Here is a 13,451-nt window from a genome sequence, read left to right as displayed (position 1 = left end):
GACGACAAGTTGGTCAAACTCAATAACCTCAATGTGCGAGTGCAAGGCTCTCCATCAGCTTCGGACCCTTTGGTGCCTCCAGAGCTATGAAGATGCACCTGTTCACCAATTCTCAACAAGTTGTCAACCCTGCCAGATGCCCTTGCATTTATCATCATAGATTTAACGACTCAAACAATACAAACAAAAATGTAATCAGTGCCTAGTAGTAGTGATGGAAGTAACCCCATGGAAGAGCCCACCAAATCAGACTTAAATGTCCCCTTGTCCCTCTGTTTCACTGCATGCCCCCACCGGCTTCAATGTTTTTGATCGCTTCAAAGGATATACAAAACTCTGAATCAGGAAATCCTCTCCATCCACTGGAACTTTGTGCATAGCAGAGATTCACACAGAACCTGAGCCCAGGCACACTGCCAGAAATAGCAAGCGTATGGTCGCGGCACCCCGGGAAATGGAAACCCCAAAAATTACATATACAATGATGAGTACCGAGCCTATGGCACAATGCAGCCCACCTGGAGAAAGCCCTTTAAAATCAGCATTGACAACCCATGTCCAATGGAAATCTCCCACTAAGCAAGAGTGCCAAAGACTGTGGGAAGCAGGGAACAAACAGATAATCAAGCAGCCAACAGCCATTGATCACAGACACCCGATAAAATTAACTAAATATACTACTTTGAGAAAAAGAACGGAGCCCCCTAAGGGCACATCTCATGTTCCAGGCCCGCCAGTTGTAAGCTTCCAACTGAGCCAAAACTTCCCCGGCTACTGAAGTGGATATATTGCAGGAGGTACAGGCACAGGTCTCCACCAATATGGTCTCCCCACGCTCCAAAGCAGCCTTGACCTTCAAAAACAGCAATCTATCCTCTGAGTGGTAAAGGCATGAGGCAAATGCCATCAATGTTACCTCCGTGGAAGGAAGGATAATACCACACCCTGACACTAAAGACAACCCTAAACGCTTATGTGACTAATAAGCCCTGGTATTAATAGAAGAGCCCGCTGCCACAACTCATCACCTCAAACTGAGGAATCTTATAACTGCAGTGGGGAACCCCTTGAACAACATGGGGATTCCCCAATTTACAGTGGAAAACTATACCTACATGCATCATGAAGCTGTCGGACTTGTAACCCCAACAATTGGGCAGTCTTTCTCCACTTCTCCACAGAGAATCCCCTTACCCCCGTTAGCAGAGCTTTGGTGTGAAAGCACAACCATTAATCGCAAAGGCAATTAATAAAATGCCGTTGGGTGCTGCAACAGCTCATTGCAAAACTTATACCACCAATCTGGTAACTAGATTCTTATTTATCTTGAATATGCATCAAGAGGCCCCCAAGACATACTAAACAGGGTAAAAATCTTAAAACTACTAGGAAGCCATGCATCCCTGTCTCATCTCACTAGCCCTGATTTACTATCAATCGCGGTCCTCCCACTAAGAGGCAATCAATTGAAGGAACCAACTTAATAACATTGTCTAGACCCAAACAAGTGACTTAAATATGGCATGAAAGTATAAGTTACTTAACTTCGGTAACGCCTTATCTGGTAGAGTCTAGATCTAGCAACGGACTCCTACCTTAGAATTATCCCATGCGCCAGATTGGATCTGGAATTTTTTTTACAGCGCTACCACTGCGCGTCAGTAGAGGGCGTTGAGCAACTCCGCAATGACGTTCTCTATCAGATGTGACGTCGTCAGAGTCCAGATAAGCCTTCCCCTGATACATTGACATCAGTTTTTTCCGTGACTACTTTCTACGCTGAACGCGGAGCCACGAATAGAAACTGCCATGGAAACAGTATGCTCAAAAAGAATCATCTTTTTGAAAGATGCGTACATTAATTATTATTGGTTATTTGGTCTGCCTTACATTTAGATATGTTTTTTTTTAACCAACGAAAAGCACAAAGGTGCATAGAAGGGATCTGGAAGAAAAAGGAGAACCAGTTTGTAAAGCGGGGAGGATGGACGGGTCAGTAATGAATCTGCGGCTAGATCTAGTCTCTACCGGATAAGGTGTTACCCAAGGTAAGTAACTTATTCATCTGATAGAGATGTCTAGCTACAGATTCCTAGTCTCCGAAGCGAGGCGAGGAGGCGAAAACAGGCCTGAGGATGAGGAAGAATCCAGGCCACTAGTGTCACCAAGCTCAGAAACTCAATGAAACTGCGGAGAAGGCTCAGTCATGTGATCACCAACATCATTAAAATACAAGTGTGTCAAGAAAAAAATAGCAGGGGGCTCCTCTGAAAGCAGATGAAGGTAGTCAGAAGACGACTGATCCATGAACGCCGTTCCCGACATCGATTCAGTGCCGAGAAGATGACACCTCGGCGTCGGGGGGAGGGGGGCAGGGGGATGGGTACAGAGAAGGGGTTATCGGCACCGGCGGATTCAACACAGGCATCATAGGTGGAAACCCCAAAGGACTGTGCACTTCAGCCGAGACAGAGACGAGATTCGGAGGGCCCTGTTGACACCAAGGGAGGAGCCATCGGTTTGGAATTAGTCAAGGCTGCACCAACCTCCTTGGGCTGAGAAGCGCACCAGAGGGAAGCTGAGAGCCGTAAATGGCATTGAGGAAGAGATAGTATTCTCTCATCTGAGCCAGAGTCGCCTCGGTGCAAGGAAACACCAGAAGGTGCAGCCCGGATTCTCGCTCCGACTCCGAAAGCGGAGGAATAGGACACCGCGTGTATTCAGTAAAGTTGGGGAAGGATGCAGCACTGACCGCCAACGGTGTGACTTACCAGGCAACCCCGAGGATGAAGGACTTCTGGAGCTGGCCCTTGAGCAGTCCTCTGAGAAAGAAGAGGACAGTGACCAAGTAGGGGCCGGTGACCTCCCCTTCTCCAAGAGCGTCATGGGGTACCCCTGCACCTTCAAGGAATGAAGCTGAAGACACAAGCCGCACCAGTCGAAGTCAGGGTGCGCGCTTTGACACAACATGCAAATAGGATGAGGGTATGGGGTCAACATCGTAGACCTCAGAGATCTCTAGAGAAAAACACACTGTTCCATGGTGGTAGGCCAAAATGGCCAGAGGTACAACTCTCTGAATCCGTGCCGAAGCAAGAAAAGGAAGAAACTGATGTCAAGACACTGACAACATGACATCCGTAGGACGACATCGTTACTCTGTTACCTGCCGCACTCTACCGACGGACAGAGGTACTGCTGCAGAAATATTTCTGGATCCAGACTGGCACATGGGGATGATTCTAAGGAAGGAATCTGCGGCTAGACATCTCTAGCAGATAGGGTCATTGTAAGAACTGGGGAATAAAGCATACAAGATACGGGACTAAAGAGTACTCAGTACAGTTTTGTGATCCTGTCATGACAGCCAATTACATCAGAAGCAGCCCAAATGAAACCTTCTTGAGCCTGAGAAATGCAATAGATAGCAGCATTCAAACCACAGGAAGAAGAAGAAAAAGAAAGCATGAGGGGAGCATTATGTGCAGTCCCAGGTCTGAACATGGAATCAGACTGGTTGTCACGGTAACCAGCCCGAATTAACAAACAGGAAAATGACCTCCCACCCTGCATTCGCCTAGCCTATCTGGTTCCACAATGGCTTAAAGATATGCTCCTGGAAAGCAAGAGGCTTGAGCAGCTTAGTTGAGGATGCAGAAGTGGTCATCTACTGGCAAAAATTCAATGGATTCATGCTGCAGAAAACATGGAGTACTACTTCAATGCCCCTGTTTGGGTACGTGGAGTTTTGCTCAGCAGCAGTCAAAACTAATGCAAAAGGTAGACCCAAAGGAGGCCTGGCCATTTATATTGCCTCAGATCTGGATGTTGGCACAGAAGAAATGGTCCTTCACTAACTATTGATCATGAATGTACTAGTTCACAACTAGGCGAATGACCTCAAAACTCCTCTTATGGTAATACATATATATATTCACTGACACTCTCACTCAAAACGAGAGATCATACCCAAACTGGAGTCAATAATAACAGATCTAAGTCAAAAGCATGGTGGGGCTTACACGTTCTAATCCGGCAATTTTAGTTCACATTTATTAATCAATAGTCATGGAGGTTAGACCATACTGCTACAAGACGACCTCTGGCACATACTCCATCAAGTCATCCCATCTACTAAGGGACGTATTGGTTTTGGGGAAAAGATTTTGGGTATATGCCTTCAAGCCGGTCTCAGATCACTGAATTGAAGAGCAAGCGCGGGTCAGCATCCACCACCAGCTTACAATGCCTTGAATTTATGCTCCATTATAGACTACATCTTGATGAGCCACTCCCTGTTTGGATACTTAGAATACTTCAAGATTGATGTTCACCAAGAAAGATACCATAACACACAATCCCTGCAATTAAGCAATACATACTCGCTGCTTTCCAAAAGCCTTGACTCAGGCTCTGTATCACCAATCACTAGCCTAAAGAGACTTAAATGGAAAGGCATCTCAGCAAAGTCCTTTGAGGAGCACTGCCAACAGACCACATAAAAAAATGCTATCAAGTGGCTGAGCTCGAGTACAGCGCGTACTGGTAGCTAAAAATCTGATTGAGGAGTTCCCCACCGACAGAGAGTGTAGGCTCTCACATGAAATGGAAGATTCTGCCATAGGCTTCCGCCACAGGCAAGGGTCATTAAAAAGTAGCTAAGCAAACTACTCAAAACCCTTAAAAGTAACCCAACTGAGACGGGCTTAGCATTTAAAATCGCAGCCACCCTAAAGCTTTACCAGAAGAAATTTGGGCACTCAGACACGCTGCCCATGATAACTACTGGGCGCCTCTCCCCTTTGCTAGCAATTCAAGAAACGCGAAAAGGTTCTGGGAGATCATGAACAATAGCCAACGAGATCAACCGGTGTCACAGTCTGCAAACATAGCAGTGCACTAATGGGAAGAATGCATCAGCATGGCTCAAAGTACTCATGCTGTGGTTCATAAAAGAAATCCAGGAGTAGCATTCTCTGGGGTTGAAAGCATTGCAGAAATGGTACACTCAACCGTGCAAAGCACAGAGCTCACAGTGTGAGGAATCCCTGGGGTGGAAACCGGCATAATAAAGAGACACCAAATCAGCGGAGTACAGATTCCTGCACCTCCCCCATCTACAAAATATGTAGGCTACTCCTGGAACCAGACCATTGGCATAATCACCAGGGGCAGGTGAGAAGGTGGCCCAGGTTCAAACAGCCTACAGCAACAACTGCTCAAAGATAACCCAGAATACTGGGCGTCCCTATTGACACCTTTATTTAATCACTGTATTTTCACAAAACAAATACCTGAGTGATGGAGAGGGGCAATATTTCACCCCATATATAAAGGAGGGATGCCCACCAATCTAGAAAATTATCAAAAAATCTCTCTGTTGAACAACGAGGCCCAATATTTCACGGGTCTCCTATTAGGAAAACTGGAGTTGTGGACAGATGAATACAGCATTGTCTCCCCCACCAAACAGGGTTTGGAACCACCAAAAATCTTTTTTGCATTGATGCACTTGTGGATAAAACGATCAAAAATAAATCCTTGTTATACTCATGTTTCGTGGATTTTGAAGCGGCATTCGATTCAGTTCCATGCAACATATTATGGCAGAAGCTTGCAGCAATGAATATCCTGCTCCATTTACTGAAAGGCATCAGCACCCTGTACACAAACACCTGGCTTCAAGTAGAACTAGAGGACGACACATCCTTGTCACAAAAAATATATATATCGACAGGGATCAAACTAGGTTGCGTCTTTGCTCCTCTACGTTTTAATATATTCTTGGCAGATATATCTATAGCCCTTGGTGAAGTGAATGCACATGTCTGCACATTTGGAAATAAATCAACCTGCTGCCTACTTTAAGCAGATGTCACCCTCCTATTATTCAGGACCAGAGTGGGGTTACAGTGGCTTCCGTATGTACTTTGAGAAAACAAGAATAATTATTATAGGCAGAAAGAAAAATAAACCAGGTAGGTGGCGCCTAAATGGCCTTGCTGTCAGCATCCCTGTGGAATTCAAGTATCTGGGCATGATCATGGATAATCGCAGAACCTTTCAATCCTACAAAGAGACCATAAACCCACATTGCTACATGCAACTCTCAAGCTCTCCAAAATGCTCCAAGATCCCTCCCTTGACTTCCTAATGAAGGAGATCTGTGTTAAGTTACTACCCACTGTGGCTTATAGATCAGATGTCATGTATAGAAGGGGCTCCCTCCAGCTGGATAAATTAGTAGTGATTACTTATAAAAGGGTTTGGACCCCTACCAAAACAAGCCTCTCCAGCACAAACCTGGTTAGAATTTGGCCTGTACAGGCAAGTCCTGGAAAGACAAGCTGCCTTCCTGAAAATATGTTTTAAGCTATGTACAGCAGGAACAAATACTCTGTAAAATCAACTTTGGATAGAGATAGCTAACATGGTTAGCCCCTCCGCAGCCCGGGTTTATCTGGACAAATCTCTCCAGAACCTTCAGGGAGCCGCACTGTGGGCAGCCCCCATCTCCTTTACTAACTTCCAAAATATATCATGGCGGCTGACAAACAAATACTTGCTTTACACTTGCATGCCTGGTTGGTTTTAAGCAACTATATCAAATAAGGTCCGCAACCGGTCACAAACACCTGCATACTAACACAAATTAAACAACAACTTATTCGATACAGGTCCGGAGGGCTACAGACACTGGATTGTACACCTGCACAAATAAGAGAAACCCCAAATACTCTATGCAGACTCTATCAATCCTGCAGGGATGTCATGGTTCTCACGAGGTGGGGACGCTTTCGGTAAAAGCACAAAACTCTGACAACAGTCAGAAATAGAGAGATGCCCAAAGTGCCAAAGGACTTCTAGGAGCATCAGCCCGATTAGCAGGGTGACAAAGTAGGTATAAGTTACTGATTGTCCTGTGATTGGTGAACACACAAGCGCATACATCAAACAGCACGGCTATTCAACAAATTAGATACTCCCCTAGTGGTAATTGCACATTGGCCTCGTATTTAATGTAAATGTAATGTAACATTGCAGCTTCCAAGTCCATGTTGCTTTTGCATCAGTGTAAATCACACTTTGCCATGCCAATTTTACAATGCCTGAATATGTACAGCACATTTCACCATGCCAGTTTCCACACTGCTCTGCATGCAGGAAAGGTTTCCACGCTGCCCTGCATGTAAAGCATATGTATTATACATGTGTTTCCACAGTTCTCTGAATTTAAAGCTCTATTGCCTTTGTCATGGTAGAATTTGGGAGCCTGTATGCCATTTACTCGCAACAGTTCCCTGTATGTAATGCACACTCTGCCCTGAGTGTTTCTGAACTGACAGATTGTATGGCACTACTCCACTGGAAAAGGGCTTTAGATTAAGCAATGTGGTAATGTGCACTTCATGTGGTGCTCAAAAGTCCTCTATGTAAAGCCACATTCACTTGCCCATTTCCTGTTCCTACCCTTACTCGCTGCAGTGCAGCACTGACTGTACCTGAAGCACAGACAGGAGGTTCTGTGGCCCAGAGCCTGCGCGTGCCAACTTCTGCCAGTGGCACAGTAAGGCCGTTTCTGCATGCGCATATTAGAAGCAGACATTCTGTGCCGACGTCAGCAGCTCGCTGACACACAGTGCTAGAGTCCCATGCTAACACTTTAAATGGCGCCAGGAGAGCGGCTGTCAATAGTGCAGCAAGTACAATGGTCTTAGAGGCCCACAGAACCCAAACAATGGCTGTACTTAACTACCTATCCGGTAGAGGGCGCGGGGGTTTGTTTGGGTGGCATTTTTCTTGCTCGCACTAGACACTGGGTGGGGCAGGGGGTAAACCATCAGTACTTCTGAAAATGCCGCCCTAGGGTTTCTGGAAAGACTCAAATGGCCAGTTTCAGGTGCTTCATACCATCAACATTATGTATGACACATGAACATTTACAAAGTCATAATACACCCAAATACCGGAATGCATATAAAGCAAAAATGCCAGTGTGATTGCAGTGCTCTGGCACTGCACCAACGTGCGATAACAATCCCGCGAGTGGTGCGCGCGCGCTACTGCAAGCGATCTGTTTATAATTATCGCGCCCATGTCTGGGCGCGATAATTGAAAACAGATGTGGCCTGTGTGGGTAACCACAAACAATAGGCTGTGGGCGGAGCAAAGTCGGGACATTCACCCGCCTTTGGCCAATTGCGTGCTGTATTTCTCAGAAAGACGCACACAAAGCCCATTAGCCTCGGAGAAAAACAAAAGCACACGCACAAGCGTGTGGTGAGCTTTCCAAAGCCCATTACTAAAAGTTGAGCAAGCAGCGCATGCACGCTGCTCTAGGCTCAACCTAAACAACAGTTGATGGACAGAATGCAGAACAATGTCATACATTCCCCGAAACCGGTCCTAGGATGCTTGTTTCCGGTCCAGGGAGGACCTGGCTTGGCAGTTCAGGCTGGACTTTCCCCTGAGGCACAGGGCCAAGACTGATGGCATGGTGAGCAAAAGAATGATAGATTTAACCCAGATCTCTTGACTGGGGGTGAATGTTTTGATTGGTTGTGCATTCCGTCCATCAATTGTGTGTCTTTTGCTTTCTCGCCCTAAGTGCGCCGGGTATGCCCAGACGTGGGCCCCGGGCTCACTGTGCCACTGGATTCAAGCTATCCTGGCTGAAGAGGGGTGAAACCCCGAAACCGGTCCTAGGATGCTTGATTCCGGTCCAGGGAGGACCTGGCTCGGCAGTTCAGGCTGGGCTGTTCCTATGAGGCACAGGGCCAAGACTGATTTGCATATGGCCAGGTCTAAACTGGGGTGGCATGGTGAGCAAAACATTCACCCCCAGATCTCTTGACTGGGGGTGAATGTTTTGATTGGTTCTGCATTCCGTCCATCAATTGGGTGTCTTTTGCTTACAGAGTGATCAGAGAGGAGAGGTATCCTCCTTCCTTTATTATTTTGTCCTATTTTCCCCTTTCCCCTTTGGGCAGCCTAGCAGTGGGAGTTATACTTTCTCTCTCTGCGGGTCTGCGCAGGAGGGAGTGGGGAAACGAGTCATCGCCCCTGCTGGATTGTTCCAGAAGGTTAGTGGCTTACCTCATCTGCTAACATGACAAGGGAAGCACTTGTACACATCATATGTATCTGTCCTACCCTTCTGAAAAAAAGACAGTTTTGTTAAATACCTCAGGTACTAGCACTGGGCATCCGTTCCTGCAGACCTGCTGTAATCACCTGTCTTTCTGCTGAACATCCTACCTTCACAGGGAGATTTGCGAAATGTAAGCAGGCGTTTGAGAGGACACTGACCAACATGGTACATCATGATAAATATACCTATCAAGCATTCAACGATTTAACATCTGTTCTACAAAGTCTGTGCCTGGCTAAACACGTCTCAAATGGACTGCGATAAATTATTTTTTCCTCTTAAGTGGTTCCATGGACTGCGTTAGCCACTGTTGTGTTAATTGAATATGTTATGAAAGGTGCCAGAGACCCTCGATGTAGCAGCCTAAAAAGTATTTTATTTTCTGTATCCATACTGGGGTGTTTAACCTCTTCATAGTGAGGCCCATGTTTTTTATCCAGAATGCAGCAGTATAGACAGTAAGTTATTTACTGCATGCACACTGGGAGGTTTAACATCTTTTTAGTGAGGCTTGATAAACATACCTTCGATCCGCAATGTAACCATCCAGATAGCACGTTATTTACTTCATGCACTTTAGAGGTGTTAATTGAATGTATTATGAAATGTGCCTGTGATCTCCAATGCAGCAGTGTAGATAGCATTTTTCTGTATGCACACTGGGGGGTTTAGCTTCCTTCTAGTGAGGCTGGCGTCTGTGACCTGCAATGCACTCCCTTTACTACATGCATAATAGGGGGTTCAACTTCTTTTTAGTGAGGCTCGTGAAATGTGCTTGTGATCAGCCTTGTACCAGTCCAGATACCACTTTATTTACTTTATGTACTTTTAGGGGCGCCAACATTTCTTCAGTAAGGCCCGAGGCCGGACATGAAGGTCTCAGTTGGCCCCAGACCAGCCATATCACCAACACGTCTGTTTTTATTGAAGTTAGATCTGATGTGCTTTTAAAAGGTAAGAGTGGTAGGAAAACACAGTATTTTGAATTGCCACTCTGATCTAAGCTGCAGTAACAACAGAACTTTAATCACTATACACCTTTTAGCGAGGTGTATGTCCAGACATGTATGTTTTGATTCACTTGGACACCCATGTTTTAATACATATGCTTTAACATGCATGTTTTAACCTGGATCGAGATTAGCTTTTATTCTTAGATACTTGCACAACATGCACAGAATGAACCTCGAGGTAGTGGTAGAATGTTTTGTCATGCCTGTTTCTGTTAGTCCTCTTGTGTAGCTTTCAAGGGACAAGTAATCAGTTTTTTTGCTTTTCTGTTTTTTTTGAGAAACACATTTGAAAACAATGCTAATTCATTTTTTTCCTTTTGTAATACTTTTTATTATGTAGGCCAGATAATTTTGTAATGGTTTTTATTGATCACATAAAGTAATTGGATTGAATATAGCAAGAATATAGCGGATTCAGTAACTAACATGCCTTTGAGAAATTCCACCTGCCTTGGGGTATCACCATATTGTTTTCTACTTCTGGCCCTCGGCTGGGTCCTGTTGCATGCTAATCAGGCCTCATCCTCTTCTTGCTTTCTGTTATCATGTAATTTTCCATTTCTCCGGGAAAATCTCTGACAGCCTTATGGACAAACAGAGTTGTGAACCTATAAAAACAAATCTAAAAGATGGCAGCAGTAAACATACAGCTTCTTCTGTCACACTGCAAATGCACCACTCTAAGGTTCCGAGAACGACCAGTGCATTTTAAATAGTATTACAGCTTGTGTCATGCACTTTGCAACTATGCCCATCAACCGTCTGCTTGGCTCTGTTTCATAAGAGAAACATGGAAAGGCAACTAAGCCTACATGATGAACTAAGATGAGATGGCAGTGAATGAAACCAAACGGGTAAAAAGGCATTCAAAGGATCTAACCTTTACTCAGATTACCCTTAAATATTTGAGTTTTTACACTTTTATTCAGTTAATGTGGAGATGACCGTATTATTTAGTGTTATATTGTTTTCTCGAGAGGAGATATTTGTCATCTATTCTTTACCTTGGCTGATCCTGATTGACTAAAGAACTAAAAATTGGGTAAGATATGGAGCCCCAGAGAAAGCGTTAAAATTAGAGAGAGTAACACACCTGCCATTTGTCATTCTCCAGCGCTGCTATCACTCTGTTTCTTGCAAAAGAATAGTTAATAGTTCTGGGGCTATCCTCATAGATACACGCTAATGAAATCAGAAATTCAAAGAAACACAAGGGTAAACCTGATATCACAAGAACCTGGGGTAAATAAAAATAATCAAAACGAGCGGTCCCCAGCTCAACATCATATGAAGAAATGTGAATACAAATAAGTGTTACTAACATAATAAAAGGAAAAGATGCTGTGTTCAAAATATGTGATACACAAATATTAATAAATGGCATATAAGTGTGACATACACATTTACATTAATTATGACCCTGAACAATACACAATACACTTCTCTGGTCTATCTGCTTTGATTCAGTTCTTCTGCAGGCTCCTCCATGGCTTGACTCTCATTTTCCGAATACTATATTGCTGTCTAACTATATGTCATTTTGACTTTTCATCTCAAGTGGACTAGTCACTTTAGACAGCCAGCGTTGCTCTCCCAGAGCATAACTGATGCTGGATGTAGAGACAAGCTTAAGGCCCAGCCATCATTCCTTTTTAGGTCTCGCCTAGGCAGCGCGCATGCGCATGCGCTGCCATAGGAGAAGACCTTTAGAAATTGGTCACTCGTGCTTGTGCTGGCATCCACCTTGCAGGAGCGAGCAGCGGCGCGTGCGCTAATTGAAAACAGATAGCTCGCGCGCCGCTGCTCCCTCTTGCTAGGTGGATGCCAGCACAAGCACGAGTGCTTGAAAACAGCTGTTTGCAGTTGCCTGGTTGCCCTCGCTATCCCTTCTCAACTGCTTGTCTTGCCGTCGCTTTCTCTTCTGAACGGTGATGTTTTAATGCTTCAAATGGTATGCCCCAGGTATCCTTTTCCCAAATTCCTGGTCATTGGAACGTTTGCGGTTTTCTTTGATGAAAGCAATTCTTGTTCGTAAAATGGTGTTTAGACTAATCTGACTTCTGGTGTTTTGAGGTACCACATCGGCCTCCTGTATGGCTCATACACTGCTGGCGACTTCCTTCAGCACTGGTTGTCTGTCAGGGTTGCGATGCAAGTTACCGTATTTACTAAGAACCTTCAAAAACTGAGGAGCTTGGAGTGAAAGGGGGAGGGGGCAGAAAACAAGTGCATCTAAAATCCAGGTTGTACCTAAATCGTTGCTACGAATTATTCTTTATTTTCATTGCGCACTTGCCCTGGAATGACTGGTGCAGCTGTGTTAACGTTTACATAATAAACGCAGTCCGTCAGCTAGCCTTATTCTTGTTTCAGCAGTAGTATGTATGGCATGCTGAACACTGCAGGGGTGAAGTCTGTTACAGGATGACTAATCCATATTTAGGCTGGATTATATATTTGGGGTTGATTGACCGCTTTCTAAAAATACGTGTCGGAGTCCTGTGGTGCCCTGAAAAATTGTAAGCAGTAATTTGTGCCGTATTGCGGGAGCTACTGCTTCTCACGTTCTTTACAGTATTTTGCTAATTGTAGACCATTTTATGCTGGTTTGCTTTTACGGGGAAAGGTGTTTTTTTCTCTTAGACGTTCACCACCTTGGCATGTCCTCATTGCCTTGGTATTTGTTAAGCCACTGGGTTTGGGTTTCTTTCAGCAGAGAGCAGTCGTGCCACTGAAATCCGGTTTTATTGTCAATGCTTTAAATCGGACTTGTTGCACAAGTTACTACTTGTGATCTGTAAGAGACATTAGTTAGTGATAGATTCCTTACCTTAGAATATCCCCAGGCGTCAGACTGGATCCGGAAAGTTGTTCATCAGCAGTACCCCTGCGCGTCGGCAGGTGGCGTGTGGCTACGCGTCCATCGCTGGCGTCGTATGCGCCGAGATGACGTCACGGAGACTACTTAGGTGCCTCCCATGCGCGCTGACGTCAGTTCTGTACACGACTTTCAACGCCAGGAATGCAGAGCCATGCAAGAAACTGACCACTGGTGCCATGAAAACTAGGGACATGAAAGGGATGACCTTAACCCTAAAAATCAGTTCGCAGAACGAGAAGGATGGGTGGGGCGGTATGGAATCTATCACTAACTAATGTCTCTTACAGATATATTGTTACACAAGTAGTAACTTGTGCATCTAAAACAGACACGTTAGTGATAGATTCCTTACCTTAGAATAGATACCCCAACAATAGCAACCCCGGTGGTGGGTCTGCGAATAGAT

The 13,451-nt window shown here is 44.9% G+C and overlaps 1 protein-coding gene across 1 annotated transcript in view; it reads right to left on the bottom strand.

Annotated features, from left to right (window-relative positions):
- SYNE1 (spectrin repeat containing nuclear envelope protein 1) overlaps window positions 1-13,451 on the bottom strand; it is a 1,959,630-nt gene that overhangs the window by 460,389 nt on the left and 1,485,790 nt on the right. The window lies entirely within an intron of this gene.

Source organism: Triturus cristatus, chromosome 6 (assembly GCF_964204655.1).
Source record: "Triturus cristatus chromosome 6, aTriCri1.1, whole genome shotgun sequence".
Taxonomy (NCBI): domain Eukaryota; kingdom Metazoa; phylum Chordata; class Amphibia; order Caudata; family Salamandridae; genus Triturus; species Triturus cristatus.
Note: the sequence above shows the minus strand (reverse complement) of the source record. Positions and strands in the feature narration are given on the sequence as shown.